Source organism: Jaculus jaculus, chromosome 6 (genome assembly GCF_020740685.1).
Source record: "Jaculus jaculus isolate mJacJac1 chromosome 6, mJacJac1.mat.Y.cur, whole genome shotgun sequence".
NCBI lineage: Eukaryota > Metazoa > Chordata > Mammalia > Rodentia > Dipodidae > Jaculus > Jaculus jaculus.
The window spans coordinates 76,297,881-76,313,901 of NC_059107.1; positions in this window are offsets into that span (position 1 = coordinate 76,297,881).

Here is a 16,021-nt window from a genome sequence, read left to right on the forward strand (position 1 = left end):
AAACTCACAGTCATTCTCCTACCTCTGCACCCTGAGTGCTGGGATTAAAATTGTGTGCCACCATGTCTGCCTTACATTTTGATTTTATATTCTCTCTCCTTCCATATATTTGGGATTTTGTTTTATTTCCACATATTTCTTCATATTGACACTTTACATCTGTTCTTTTCTGAAAGAAATGTTTAAGGCTATATTATCTAGGGTATTACTCATAAATAACCATATCAAAATTTATATACTGCCTCATTCTAGAGAGAATGTGGAGAAGTTCTTAAAGACCATTACAGTATATGTTTTAAAAATAAGAACTAAGCCAGGCATGGTGGTCTCAACACTTGGGGTAGGGGGCAGAGGTAGGAGGATCACCATGAGTTTGAGGCCAGCATGGGGCTAGAGTGAGAACCAAACTTTAAAAATTAAAAAAAAAAAAAACCTAAGATTATTTTTGTCTGTTTATTTTTCAAGACAGAGTGTCACTTTAGCCTAGGATGACCTTGAACTCATTCTGGGGGCCCAGGCTGGCCTTGAACCAACAGAAATCCTCCTACCTCAATCCCCTATGTGCTGGAAATAAAGGTGTGCACCACTACACTTTGCCCAGAATTATGATATTCTTGGGCTGGAGCAATGACTTAGTAGCTAAGGTGCTTGCCTGCAAAGCCTAAGGAGCTGGGTTCAACTCCCCAGAATCCACACAAGCCAGATGCACATGGTGGGTGGTACATGTGTCTAGAGTTCATTTGTAGTGGCTGGAGGCCCTGGTGCACCCATTCTCTCTCTTGCAATAAGTAAAAATAAAATAAAACTATTTTAAAAGATATTCCTGAAAAACAGTACTGGTAGTGCATAGGTTTAGTTTGCTTTTATTTAACTAAGCTGCAGCTTTGCATTTAGAGTGGGTTTCTTATTGGCAATTATAGTTGGGTATTATTTAATTTTTATTTTTATTTATTTGAGAAAGAGAGAATGGGTGCTCCAGGGTCTCTAGCTACTCACTGCAAAAAACTCCAGACACATGTGCCACCTTGGGCATCTCACTTATGCAGGTACTGGGGAATTGAACCTGGGTCCTTAGGCTTCACAGGTAAGTACCTTTACTGCTAAGCCACCTCTCCAGCCCTAGTTGGGTACTCTTTCGTCGGATCTGACAGTCTTTACATTTGAATTGGGGTGTTTCTATCAATGATATTTAATTATTATTGTGATTGGATTTAAATATGATATTTAATTATTACTGTCAAATGACATGTCTTTAAATAGATATACCACATCCTGTTTCCACATGCAGCTAGGGACACTTAAGTTGTCCCTTCCTTTGGCCTATTATGAATATTGCTGTCTTGGATGCCTGTGTACAAGTTCTATATAAATATCTGTTGTTAATTCCTCTTCCCTATGAATCTAGGAGTGGAATTTCAGAGACTGCAGAAGCTCAACATGTTGGCACACGGCTTTAATCCCAGCATTTGGGAGGCAAAGGTAGGAAAATCACAGTGAGTTTGAGGTCACCCTGAGACTAGTGAATTCCAGGTCAGCCTGGGCTACAGCAAGACCCTACCTCAAAAAAAGAGAGAGAGAGAGAGAGAGAGGGAGAGAGAGAGAGGGAGAGACTTCAGAGAGCTCCCCCACCCTCTGTGAGAAGACAGTGGAAAAGGATAGTCTGGAATACAGCAGGGGCTCTGAGCAGAACATTATCATGCTGGCACCCAGATTTCAAGCCTCAAGCCTCAAAAGCAATGGAAAGTAAATATCTATTGTGGTTAAGTAACCTAGTCCATGACACTTTGCTATAGAAGCCAACTAAAATATACATTAAGCCTAGATGGACTCTCAAAGGACTTGTACCAAGTCTATAAAACTCATATATTCCCAGTTAGGCTTAAGCTATTGTAAAACAGAAAACTAAATTTATTTTATGAACCAAGTAAAAATAGTAGCATACCATCTTGATGAACATTATACCAAAATGTGTAAATTAGAGAAAATTTTACTTGTGACTGTTGAAGAAATGTTCTAAAATCAAGCTAGTAAATATAAGAAGTTTCTCAAGAAAATACAAATCAAGGAAATGCAAATTAAAACTGCAATATGATTCTAACTATCATAATAGAACGACTCAAAGAAATCCTGTAATCAAAGAAATAGAGGTGCAAGCAAAGACATTGAATATCAGCACTTGAGTTCCCCAAAAACAGATTCCAAGAAGGTTTTGAATCAGAGCATTTTATTGGAATACAATGCTAAGAAACACTAGTAGAGGATGCAAGCAGGGAAGGGAACAGCACACAACAAAGTAGGTGTAAATTATCAAGCAGGTGATCAATGTGTTTGCAGCTCACTCCCCCTGGAAGCCCTGAGAGAAATTATAGGACTCTTGCCCAAGACTTACTTTTATGAGGGGTGCAGGTGCGAGGGGTTCATATACAAATACCACTGATCACTGCTTAAGAGCTACTCTTGTAGGCAATAACATTGTTGGTGGAAGTTTAAAGCAATCAAAACCATTTTGAAAAAAATTGAACCATCTATCAAAGTTAAATACACCCTATTATCTGTGATGCCTACTTTTCACTATCAACTGGACTGGATTTAGAATAACCTAGGAGACACACCTGTGGTTGTACCTGTGGGGGCACTTCCAGAGAAGTTTAACTGAAGAGGAAAGACCCATCCTGACTGTGGGTGGCACCATCCCAGGCTTTGGTCCTGGACTAAATATAAAGAAAGAAACTAATGGAACACCAGCCTCCATCTCTCTGCTTCCTGACTATAGACACGCTGTGACCAGCTGTATCATGCTCCTATCACCCGCCTCCCCCACCATGATGGACTGTGTCTCCTCAAACCATGAGCCAAAATAAACCTTTCCTTAAGTTTCCTTTGTCAGGTATCTTGTTGTAGCAATGAGAACAATAACTGATACACAATCCCATGGAAATAAATGCATATGTAACCCCAAGAAGATGGAGAAGTTCTTTTTAAAAAAAATTTTAGGAGCTGGGTGTGGTGGCACATGCCTTTAATCCCAGGACTTGGGAGGCAGAGGTAGGAGGATCACCGAGAGTTCAAGGCTACCCTGAGACTACATAATGAATTCCAGGTCAGCCTGAGCCAGAGTGAGACCCTACCTCAAAAAAATTTTTTTAGGGCTGGAGAGATGGCCTAGCAGTTAAGGCATTTGCCTGAAAAGCCAAAAGACCCCAGTTCAATTCTCCAAGACTCACATAAGCCAGATGCACAAAAGGGCACATGCATCTGTAGTTCATTTTCAGTGGCTGGAGGTTCTGGTACACTCATTTTTCTCTCCCTCTCTCTGCCTTTCTTTCTCCCTCTCTCAGATAAGTAAATAAATAAAAAAATTTTAAAAGAGGAATTTAAAAATTTTTAATTTATTCATTAGAGAGAGAAAGAGAGAATGGGCATGCCAGGATCTCCAGCCACTGCAAACCAACTCCAAATGCATGTGCCACTTTGCGCATCTGGCTTTACATGGGTATTGGAGAATCAAACCCAGGTCATTAGGTACTACAGGCAAACAACTTAACTGTTGAGCCATGTCTCCAGGCCAGAGGAGAAGCTCGTAACTAGAGTAGGTGGATTGCTGTGAGTTTGAGGCCACCATGAGACTACATAATGTAGTCTGGAGTTCAGGCTGGAGCAGAGTGAGACCCTACCTCCAAAAAACTATGAAAAAAAAACCCTGAAGATTTTGATAAAAGTAAATGGAATAGTAAATATTTAAAATGCATGTATAAACCACAAGATATTGTTTCACATCCATTAGCATGATTATTATAAATAAAATCAGGGGCCAAAGTGATGGCTCGACAGTTAAAGACACTTGCCTACAAAACCTGTCAGTTGGGATCCAATTCTCCAGCAAAGTTTGTAAAGCCAGATGAGGATTTGTTTGCAGCAGCAAGAGATCCTGGCATGCATGTGCATGCACACACAAGTTTAAAAAAAAAAAAAAAAACCAGAAAAAAGACAAAAAAATGGAAAAGAAAAAATATTAAGAATCAGAAATGCACAATGTTGTCACAGGTATAGAAAAATTAGACCCCTTGTGCAGAGCTGGCAGTAATGTAACATAATCAAACTACTATGGGAAATGTAGGACAATTCCTCAAGAATCTGATGACCAATCATCATATGACTCAATAATTTCACTTCCAGCAAAACACCCCAATGAAAGGAATGTGGGGTCCCACAAAGCTATTTGTGCACCCTCTTCCATACCATCTTTATACTCATTAGCCAAAAGATGGAAGTCACCTGAATATACATCCAAGGATGAATAAACAAAGTGTGCTATTATCATGTGATGGTTTAATTACAAATGTCTGATACAGGCTTATATTTTGAAGGCTGACCCTCAGCGGTGGTTCTGTTTTGGGAGGTTCTGCTAATTTTCTCTGTGTTGTTCCAATTTTAGTATATGTGCTGCCAAAGCCAGCACTATTTGTGAGGTTCTGAAAACTTTAGGCGGGGTCTAGTTGAAGGAAGAAGGTCACTGGAGGTCTGACTTTGAAGGTTGTGTGTGGTACTGGTCTCTTCCTTGTTCTCTGCATCCTCCGGTCTGTCAGGAGGCAAGCAACTTCTCCACACAGTCCCACAGCCATGATGTTCTGTCTTGCAATGAACCCGTTAACATGGAGCCAAGTGACTGGGAATTGGACCCCCCTCCTCTGAAACCATAAGCTAAAATAAATAAGTCCTCTCTTTAGTTGTTTCTGTCAGCTTTTGAGTCATAGTTACACAAAAGTACTAATATAGCAACCAGTCAATGGGATATTATTCAACCTCAAAAAGGAAGGAAATTCTGATAATGCTACAGCATGGATGAATTGAAGAAATGCTGCTAAGTGAGATAAACTACACACAAAAGGTCAAACGCTGTATGATTCTACTTATAAGAACTTTGTACTCAACTTCATAGACAGAAAATAAGAGTGGTTTGCCCTGGCTAGGAGGAAAGGGAAATGGAAGGTTCCTGTTAATGGGTACAAAGTATCAGTTGGAGGGGAAATAAAAAAACTAGTTCTAGAGATAGATGGTGCTGATGTGTATACAATGTGAGTGCACTTAGTGACTAGAACTATATATTTAAAAATGGCTTGGGGATGTAGACAGTGGTATGACATTTGCCTAGTGTGGTGGTTTGATTCAGGTGTCCCCCATAAACTTAGGTGTTCTGAATGCTAGGTCCCCAGCTGATGGAGATTTGGATATCAACGTCTTCTGGAGGCAGTGTATTGTTGGGGGCAGGCTTATGGGTGTTATAGCAAGTTTCCCTATGCCAGTGTTTGGCATGCTCTCCTGTTCCTATTGTCCACCTTATGTGTGCCAGGGAGTGATGTCCACCCTCTGCTCATGCCATCATTTTGCCTGCCATCATGGAGCTTCCTCTTGAGTCTGTAAGCCAAAATAAATCCTTTTTATCTCCACAACATGCTCTTAGGTGGGTGATTTCCATTAGCAATGCAAACCTGACTGCAACACCTAGCATGTGTAAGACCTTGGACTCAATTCTCAGCACCACAAAATAGTGGTTAAAATAGTAAATTTATACACACACACATATATATACATACCACAATAAAAAAAGCACATGACATATGCTCCAAAAGCAGCAGTCATGAAAGCCTGTCAGTTCATTTCAATTCCCAAGCCACCTATGTTAGCTGGATGTAAAAACAGGCACAAGCACCTGGTGTGTGCAGCAGCAAGAGGCGTGCACACACATACACACATGTGCAAGTAAATAAAATTAAAAAAACAAAATAATCATATGAAAAAGATATACTATAAAATATCCACATAAAGACGCCTATCATAATTAAATATATGGATGTATTCTATAATATAAAGAAGATAATATTTAAATAGGCTTTATGAAGCTGGTTTGTTTGTTTTATATTATATTCATTTCCTATTTCTGCTATATAACACATTTCCACAAACTTATTTCCTTAAAATAACATGTTCTCGCCGGGCGTGGTGGCTCACGCCTTTAATCCCAGCACTCGGGAGGCAGAGGTAGGAGGATTGCCATGAGTTCAAGGCCACCCTGAGATGACAGAGTTAATTCCAGGTCAGCCTGGACCAGAGTGAGACCCTACCTTGAAAAACCAAAAAAAACAAAAAAAACAAAAAAAACATGTTTTCAAGCTGGGGAGATGGCTCAATGGTAAGAGCACTTTCCACTTAAGCATGAGGGCCTGAGACCACTCCAGTTTGATTCCTGCAGAACTCACATAAAAAGCTGGGCATGGTCATGCCCATCTGTAACCCTAGTATGTGATGGGTGGAGACTATAGAACGGCTGGGGCTGGCCAGGTAGAGGGAGAGATCCTTTATCAGGGAAGTACATATATGGTTGAGCAATAGAGAAGAGAAGCCAAAGTTCTCCTTTGGCCACTGCATGCATACAAAATGCACACACACATGTATACAACACACATGACACACCACACATATGCAAGAATTTTAAAAAAAAACTGTTCTCTTACAGTTCTGCAGAAATGAGTCAGAATCAATGTCAGCAAGGTTGTACTCTCCTCAGACTCTGGGGAGAATGTTTCCTTGCTTCTGGAAGCTCTAGAAGCTGCCTGCATTCCCTGACTCACAGTACAGCCTCTTGCTTCAGCCATGATGCTATTCTTCTCTATCAACTCTCCCTCTTCTAAGGCCTGTTAGGGCCACTGGATGATATGTAATAATCTCCCCATGCAAGATTTTTAACTTAATCACATATTTTTGCCACAGAATAGTCACAAAGTTTTCAGATTTGTATTTGGTTACTCATGCATAGACAAATAAAGGGAGTAAGGAAAGTCATTAGAAAAAAAATATACATTTGTAGCAACTAAGTATTGAAGAAGTCAGCAAACAGACCCGAGTGCCAAAAAGTTTGCCTGGAAATTACAAACCTTACAACCATGAGCAAACAGTCTAACAAAAACCAGCTTGCTCCCCCAACTTCCTCACTCCTCCCTTCTTCATTCTGCCTCCCTACTCCCCTTAAAAAGTCCCAGCTGAATCCTGCAGGGTGCACTCTCATTCCCAGAGTGATAATGTCACTGGAACTTAGGACCCCCTCTCAGTCTCTGAATAAACCTGCTCTTGCTGTGGAGATAAAGTTTATAAATTGTCTGGTGTGGTGGTGCATGCCTTTAATCACAGCACTTGGGAGGCAGAGGTAGGAGGATTGCCGTGAGTTCGAGGCCACCCTGAGACTCCATAGTGAATTCCAGGTCAGCCTGGGCTAGAGTGAGACCCTACCTTGAAAAAACTTTTAAAAAAACCAAAAAACTTTGTAACCTTTTTTTTTTTTTTTTTTTTTGCAACAAGCAAATTTTACAATGAAAACTTCAACATATTAAAATGGATGCTCTCAATGCAAACATACCTTAATGTTTCTGAAGTCCCTACTCAGGTATGGAATAGATCCTATTAAGCCACTTAGTTCCAATGTAACTTTCCTAATAACCAGAGTGATCCATTTGAGATGGATTTGCTATGAGGCATGTTACTTATAGAAGCAAATAAGTTTCTTAAGCCTTTGTTCAAGAATGAACCCAGCCACACTTCTTTTGGTAAAGCATGCCTTTGTTGAAGAATTTAAGAAATTGAACACCTTTGAGGCACTGTGCACAGTGCTTTCTGCAAATTCCTGCATGCGAGTTCTCACACTTTCTAATTTCCATTTCGGAATGGAGAGCTGCAGTGCGGAGAATTGACCCCATCGTCACCCAATGAGCGACTGATAGAGGCACCAGGGGGAGGCATTTATGAAACAGCACAGAATATTATTGATACACTGCAGCTACTTACACCTGTCCCCTAAGACAAAACACAGATCTGACATGGGAGGCCCCATACACAGCCTTCACTGGAGACCAGGCTATCGGCTTACATGCATCATACCACACCATACAATGGCCGGAAAAGCAAGCACAGGTGACAGAGGAGGTATGGCTAACTATCTTCATCAATACCCATTTCTGAGACAACTAATCCACTCCTGATACAGCATGAATCCATTCTTGTGGGCACAGCCTTGTGGCCTAAGCATTCTTTTATCATTTTGAGACACTATTTAGCCCAGACTTGTCTCAGACGCATGGTGATCCTCCTGCCTCTGCTTCCCAAGTGTTGGGTTTACTTGTGAGGTGCCACACCTGGCTGACTGCTTTTTAAGGGCCCCTCCTCTTAATACTGTCACAGTGGCAAAAATCAGTGTGGAATTTTGGGGGGGCCATTCAACGTGCAGCAGGTGATAAGGGGTATTTCTTTTGTCTAAGAACTTAAGGGCATAGCATAGTGGCCTAAGATAAAGTCCTTCCATATGTGTGACTCATAGATATTTAATGACTGAATGAAAAGTAATTTTAAAATGAGTTGGGAAGTATTTTTTAACTTATGTCGATGTGAAGTTCCTGACTCCTTGAAAGTTGTATTAATTATCAAACTAACACATTGTTAGGAAGAAGGCTAGAGAAGGATAAAGAAGAGACTCATGACTTATAGCAAGAGTGGGAAGGCATGCTACACCTCTTTAAAAAGCCATGTGTTAAGTAAATGGTTTCTCCTTGCAAGGCAGTTGTTCAATCTGTAAATATTACTCAGAAACACAGCTTGTGAATCTGCAGGGGGAAATGCCTGGGCACTTCAAAACAAAACAAAACAAAAGTTATGGAGAGATAAGTTGCGGGGGGTGGAGGAGTGGGCCTTCCTTTTCTCCCTCCCTCCCCACCCACCTGATTGTAGAATAAAAAAGACTAATATTTGACAAGATTTATGTTGCCAGAACATTGTACCACTGTTTTTTTAGGGGCACACAGCATGCTTGCTTCAAGCCAGATTAAACAAGAAGAAAGGTTGGCAAACTTGCCTGATGAAGTCTAAACCTGGAGGTGCTAAGGGGCAAAATGAAAAAAACAAAAAACAAAACAAAACAAAAAGGACAAATTTCCTTATTAGTAGCTGCGTTTAGTAGCAGAGAAAAATGTTTAGAGGCTGGAGACGTACATGGGTGGTGTAATGTTTTTCCAAAGATACACAGGAGGCCAGGGGAAAGGCTGCTCTGCTTTTAAATCCACAGCAGGAGAGGAGCTCAGGACCTAAGCAACAAAGTGGGAAGGCAGTTCATTCACTTCAGACTGCAGAGAACAGTACAGCCCAGCAGGGCCAAGAACTTCCTCTGGCTTTCCTTGTGTACAATCCTGACATAGGAATTGGCTCAATGAATGTTTGATGAATGAACAAAGAAAAGAGGTAGATAGATGTAAGGGTTTTGCTCCTGTAGCTGCAAATCTTGGCATGGTTTTGATAAGATTGCAATCAAGTATACAAAATAATTTCAGATTTTAACTAAAGGGGCAGATAAAAATGTAGTCACAATATCAATGGGGTTAGCAACAACACACTCATCAATTAGAGTGAAAGATCACATACTTTATATGTGGGACACATGCTTTATAAACACTCTAGCAATAGTAAGGAAACACAGGTAAAGTCCTTTCCACTCTCCCCGGTTTTAGGACTTTCCTGTGCCCATATTTTTCCTATCCCCTTTCCTCTCCAAAATATGCACACAAATCTTTGTTAATCCTAATGAAGAAGAAAGGCAAAAGAAAGCTTTTAATAGGTAGTTAGCCAGGGACAAAGGCCAAAGGAGGATGCAGATACTGCAACAGGGTGCTAGGGGTCCAGGACAGTCCTTGAACCTCAAACCCTAGGTTTGTTACTAATTTTAATCAAAGAATTGAATTTAAAAGACTGAGAAGAATAACTATTAAATTATTATATTTAATGAAGGAAGTATAAAGCCAAGGAAAGGCACCTGCATAGCTAGAGATCCCACGTGGAGAGCCTGGGGAAAAAAGCATGGAAAGAAAAAAAGAAAATTCAAGCTCTTGCCACGTGGAGAGCTGGAGATAAAGGAGCCCATGTGGAGAGTAAGGTTAGGGGCCTCCCAGCTGGGCCTGGGCCTAGCCAACTGCAAGGCTTAAGTCCTATGAAAGACCTCCCTCCAAGAGGGATCCTCACTGTGGAAAAACAGGTCTGGAGAGCTAGGCAAGAGAGATAAGAAATCAGGTCATCTTTGATTCCTAGCAAATACAAACTTTTCTGCCCATTTTACCTTCAGAGGTCCAGTCACCCTAACTGTACCCCTATCAATAACACCTTGCCTGCCCTGGCTGCACTAACACCCAACTCTGCTCTAGCCTCATCCAAGATGGCTGCAAACAACACTTCCCCACAGCAACTTCCTGCTTCTTTCTTAGCCTGGCGCACCTAGGTGGGCTGGCCCCTTCTGAGTCTGCCTCTTGAGTTCACCAACCAATCAGGTCTCTCCCTTACACAACTGAGTCTGCAGGCAAGGCTCATCCTAATTGGATGTCTGACCCATGTAATGGGCTAGGCACATGCGTACAGCTCTCTTGGCTATTGATTATCTTGGCAGCTGACTCTCCTGATCCTGATCCCTGTCTTGGTAAGCTCTTCCTGGGAAGGGCAGTGAAGAATTTCTTCTTGTCTGAGCACTTCCCTGGCTGGTTTTTGGATGTTTTCCTATGTGCATGGTTTTTCTCTAAGCTTCTGAGCCTTTTACTGCCCAATCAGTGTTTTCCGTCCTGCTATGTGAAGGTGAAGGGTTTGAACTCTCCTGCTTTCCTTCCCACTTGTGTTTCTTTTGAATGTTGTGTCCTGGGACCTCGTGTTTTGCCTTCTCCAGCACTTTTTCTCAGATTTCTCTGTGAAGGAGGTTTTCTCCATTTCCCCTCCCCCTTTTCCACCTGGCAAGGGGAGAAATTCGCTTCTGGCTTCAGTCTTTCAGCTAGCCTTCCCCGGGATCCTAATTCTCCCTAAAATAAACCTCATAACTCACAAGTTACTCTTCTTGGAGTCCATTTTCCCCCCCAATTCTTTGCTACTTGGATACGAATGCAAAAGTTGAGGTTCATAGTCCTGGGATCCCTGCACCTCTATGGAATCCCTCTCTGAACCCCCAAATTCTGCATCACTATTAATAAACTTTATAAAGTTCATTCTTGTTCCATCTAGATATCTCTTCTCTATATGTGCCCCAATCATATTCTTGAACTTAAACAAAGCTCAAGGTTGACAAGCAAAACCAAACCTCCTTTCACGTAATGAAACCCAGTTATCACTTGGCTTTCCTAAATCACATCGGTCCTTCTAATTTGATACATACCACGCAAAATTAGCACTTTCCTGCCCTCTCAATGCCAACAGAATGACTCAGCTCTGCCCTGCACCAGCATCCTCACACTTGTGCTGACACCTCCCTCATTCTTTAACCACTCTCTTCAGCATCTTTTCACCTACCCTGACAAAATGATCCTCTGTGCTGTGGTGCCCTTTCTTCAGCCTCAACAACTTCAGACTTGGCTCTTTCCCATACGACAGCGGTAGAAGATACTTTGCTATGGGAAGACTTTTACTTAATCTATATTTCAGTTAAAGGTAACAGATCACATTTATCATACTTGGGTGGCCAACCTTCAAGCACTAAAATTTACTTATTTTAAAACAGCCGATCATGGTGGTACACACCTTTAATCCCAGCACTCAGGAGGCAGAGGTAGGAGGATCACTGTTTGAGGCCACCCTGAGGCTACATAGTGAATTTCTGGTCAGCCTGGGCTAGAGTGAGACCCTACCTTCAAAAACTAAAAAAAGTACTTAATACTTAAGTTACATTGAATGAGTCTTTGATATTTCAAGAGATACTGAAAGGATATTAGCATACTCACAAGTCATGAACACCAGCAATTCAGTATGGTTGGGGATGGCTGCTGATGGATGGGCCAGGTTTGTGTATGGTTAGGTGTGACAAAACTCTGAACATAACTGGAGAGCTCCAGAGTGCTAGATGACTTGGTGGTGATTAGTCAGCTACATTTTTACCATCCAGTGGATTCTTAAGTTCCTACTTTGTGCCTAGCAAGATTGCTCGGTTTCCAGTGCTGGCGCGAACTACTGCATATGATGTTCCTGTATGAATGCCTTATCAAATACAATAGGTTCCATGCCCATCTCTGATATTTGAGTAAAGGTTGTTTAGTTATTCTCCGAATTAATGGTTACTGGAACAATGTAACCCACACTGGCCTCTAAATCACAGCGATCCTACATCAGACTAGACACCTGTCCTGTCTCTCTGCTGGTGACCAAGTAAAACCAGAATTGGAATTCCTGGCCAATGCACCAATGTGATGAGAATTTTGAGATGTCCCCAGAGCCTTACTAAATTTAAAAAAAAAAATGAAATACATAGACCAGAGATTTTAAGAGTTTTTTTGTTGTTTTGTTTTGTTTAGAGCAAGAGTGAAAGAGGAGAGAACTGGCACACCAGGGCTTCAGCTGCTGCAATTGAACGCCAGATGCTTGTGCCACCTAGTGGGCATGTGACATTGTGCTTGCATCAAATTTGTGTTTCTGGCGTTTAGGGGATCTGTAGATCAAACACCAGTCCTTAGGCTTCACAGGCAAGCAAGCGCCTTAACTGCTAAACCATCTCTCCACTTCCATTTAAAGATATTTCATTAAGAGGAGGAAAGAGGAGACAGTATGTAGAGCTCTGCCCATTAGAAGGCAGGAAGGGAGTAAAGCCCACCCACAGACCTAAATTTAGTCCATTTATAAGTTTTGAATGAGGGATCCCTGATGACTCGTTTTGGCGCTGAGCTACAATGCCAGGTTCAGGTTTGATCCTTCCAGGGAGCTTAATTCTAGGAAAAGTGAACTCCTTCCTAGGGAGGGGCTGGGTTGTTTATGGAAAAGCAGATGTAGGGAATTCCTTTAGGCATGAGATAAAGAAAAGCAAGATTCTCCTCTGACCTGTAGTAAAGTTCAGAAGGGCAGGCTCAAGGACATTCCCTGTTTTTACTTTTCAGTCATCCTAATTGTGCAAGCTATCACTGGAAATTGCTATATACAGTTCAGCTTTCTCAAGGGTTTAAACACGTCTTGCCCAGAGCAATGTAAGGAGGCTTTACATGAGACAAGCCACTGCAATGTGTCGCAACAAACTGCTACCTTTTCTGAAAAGTTGTATTATTTTAAAAACTAGTGTTTTGACATGAAGGCGTTTCCCCCTGGAATCCTTCAGTTTTTTTTCACATGCTCGATAAATTTTTTGAAAACCAACAATCTGTTTCGTATGATTTTTTAATTTTTATTTTGTCTATTTTTACTTATTTATTTGAAAGTGACAGAGACAGAAAGAGGCAGATAGATAGAATGGGTGCGCCAGGGCCTCCAGCCACTGCAAATGAACTCCAGACGTGTGTGCCCCCTTGTGCATCTGGCTAACGTGGGTCCTGGGGAATCGAGCCTTGAACTGGGGTCCTTACGCTTCACAGGCAAGTGCTTAACTGCTAAGCCATCTCCAGCCTGACGTATGAATTTTTATTCACTGCTAAAGATGAAAGCTTATACATATTAGGCAAAATGTTTATTTTTTTATTTTATATATAACAGGTTATACTCTATCCCCTTGCCCCAGCTCCCATTATCTGGAGGCCCTTCTCAGTGGGGTTATGGTATTTATTCACTGTGGGATCATGAAGATCTCAGTCACTGTGGAATAGGCAAAAATACATATTTTGGCAAAAAAAAAAAAAACACTTTTTTTTGGTTTTTCAAGGTAGGGTCTCACTCTGGCCCAGGCTGACCTGGAATTCACTATGTAGTCTCAGGGTGGCCTTTGAGCTCACGGCAATCCTCCTACCTCTGCCTTCTGGGTGCTGGGATTAAAGGCATGTGCCACCACATCTGGTTTATGGCAAAATATTTCTAATCAATCATATTTGACACTACCACGGTAGCTCGATTTCACATTTTCACTTAAACACATACAAAGTAAATAAAACAATGCCATAATTAAAGATAGGCAAGCACTGAAATTAAGATGTTATGAGATGAAGCATCATTTTCTTGTGACGTTTAAGTTGTTCTCTAGGTGAATGAATAGGCCTTTGCAAATTCAAAATTCCTTTCACAACTGTGTCAAGGCAAGCTTCATAATTTAGAAGGGTAGAATGTGAATTTGCATTATGAAAGACAGAGACCTTGGTAAACACTTATTTATTTTTTTATTTATTTATTTATTTTTTTTTTTGGTTTTTCAAGGTAGGGATTAATTCTAACCCAGGCTGACCTGGAATTCACTATGTAGTCTCAGAGTGGCCTTGAACTCACCATAATCCACATGCACCACCACACCCAGCTATTGTCTTATTTTTAAATTTTTTTTTCAGTATTTTTTTTAATTATTAATTTGAGAGCAACAGACACAGAGAGAAAGACAGATAGAGGGAGAGAGAGAGAATGGGCGCGCCAGGGCTTCCAGCCTCTGCAAACGAACTCCAGACGCGTGCGCCCCCTTGTGTGCATCTGGCTAACGTGGGACCTGGGGAACCGAGCCTCGAACTGGGGTCCTTAGGCTTCACAGGCAAGCGCTTAACCGCTAAGCCATCTCTCCAGCCCTATTGTCTTATTTTTAAAAAATATTTTTATTTATTTGCAAGCAGAGAGCGAGAGCGTACATGTGCACGCAAGAGAGAATGGGTATGCCAGGGCCTCTAGCAACTACAAACAAAGTTCAGATGGATGTGCCACTTTGTGCATCTGACTTTATGTGGATACTGAGGAATCACATCCAGTTTGTTAGGATTTGCAAGCAAGCACCTTAACTGCTGAGCCATCTCTCCAACCCTCAGTGTCTTGATTTTAAGTTAATTTTCATTATCATTGTAGAACATTCCCCTTAGCCAAAATTCTGCTTCCATAGTTGCTTACCTATGAGTATAGTTCAAAATGTAAATGGAAAATTCTAGGAACTAAGAACTCATGAACTAAGAACACACCGCTCAGTATCATGATAAAATGTCACACTGTTCCACTGATGCAGGATTTGGGGATTCAGGGAGAATCTGTAAATCCCAATTCTTGGCTCCTTATCCAATTTTAGCAAAGAATAACCTGAAATGAGTAAATTGTGAATTATGAGGTTTACTATAGGGTGAATTAAGATCCAGAGAGGAGGCTAGCCTCTCCCTCTGAATCTAATAAATAACTAAATAAAACACTGGTTTATATAATAAATAAATAAATAAAACATGGTGGCACATGCCTTTAAAAAAAAAAAAAGGCCAGAGATTAAAAAAGAGTGAAGGACTAATAGATTAAAGGTCATGCAATGTCAGCCAGGCGTGGTGGCGCACACCTTTGATCCCAGCACTGGAAAGCAGAGGTAGGAGGATCTAGGAGAATGACTTCGAGGCCACCCTGACATGACATAGTAAATTCCAGGTCAGCCTGAGCTAAAAAACAAAAAAAAAAATAAAAGGAAAAACATAATCATATAATGCCAACACTTACGTAGACTTAAAGCACACCCACCAAGGCTCAGAGAATTTCGGGGGAGAGGGGTAGAAAGACTGCCACAGGGTGGGAGGGAATACCCAAAGGCATTGCCCCCTCCCCCAACAGACTGGCTGCTGCTCTCACAACTGGTAACCCACAACTTCACAGTGAATACCAGTAACCCCACTAAGGAGGGTCCTCACTGGAGTAGGGGCAGAGAGAAGGGAAATGGTGGTACCAACACATGATAAGAGACACAAACATACACAAAAGCCAGGCGTGGTGGTACACATTTTCAATCCCAGCACTAGGGAGGCAGAGGTAGGAGGATCACTGTGAGTTAGAGGCCACCCTGAGACTACATAGTGAATTCCAGGTCAGCCTTGGCTAGACCGAGGAAGATCATACATGTAATAAACACAAGAAATTACCCCAAAATGAAACACACATAGGAGACAAGCAGGAAAATACCCAGGCAGTACAGGAAGTGCATCCCCCATTCCTAGCCAGGATAGGAAAGGGGAGTGACTTCCACACGGGTGTTTAGGCAAGACCCCAGGAAGCGGAGACTCACTTGTATAGATTGGACATATAATTAGAGCCTTATCAAGCTCAGGTGTGT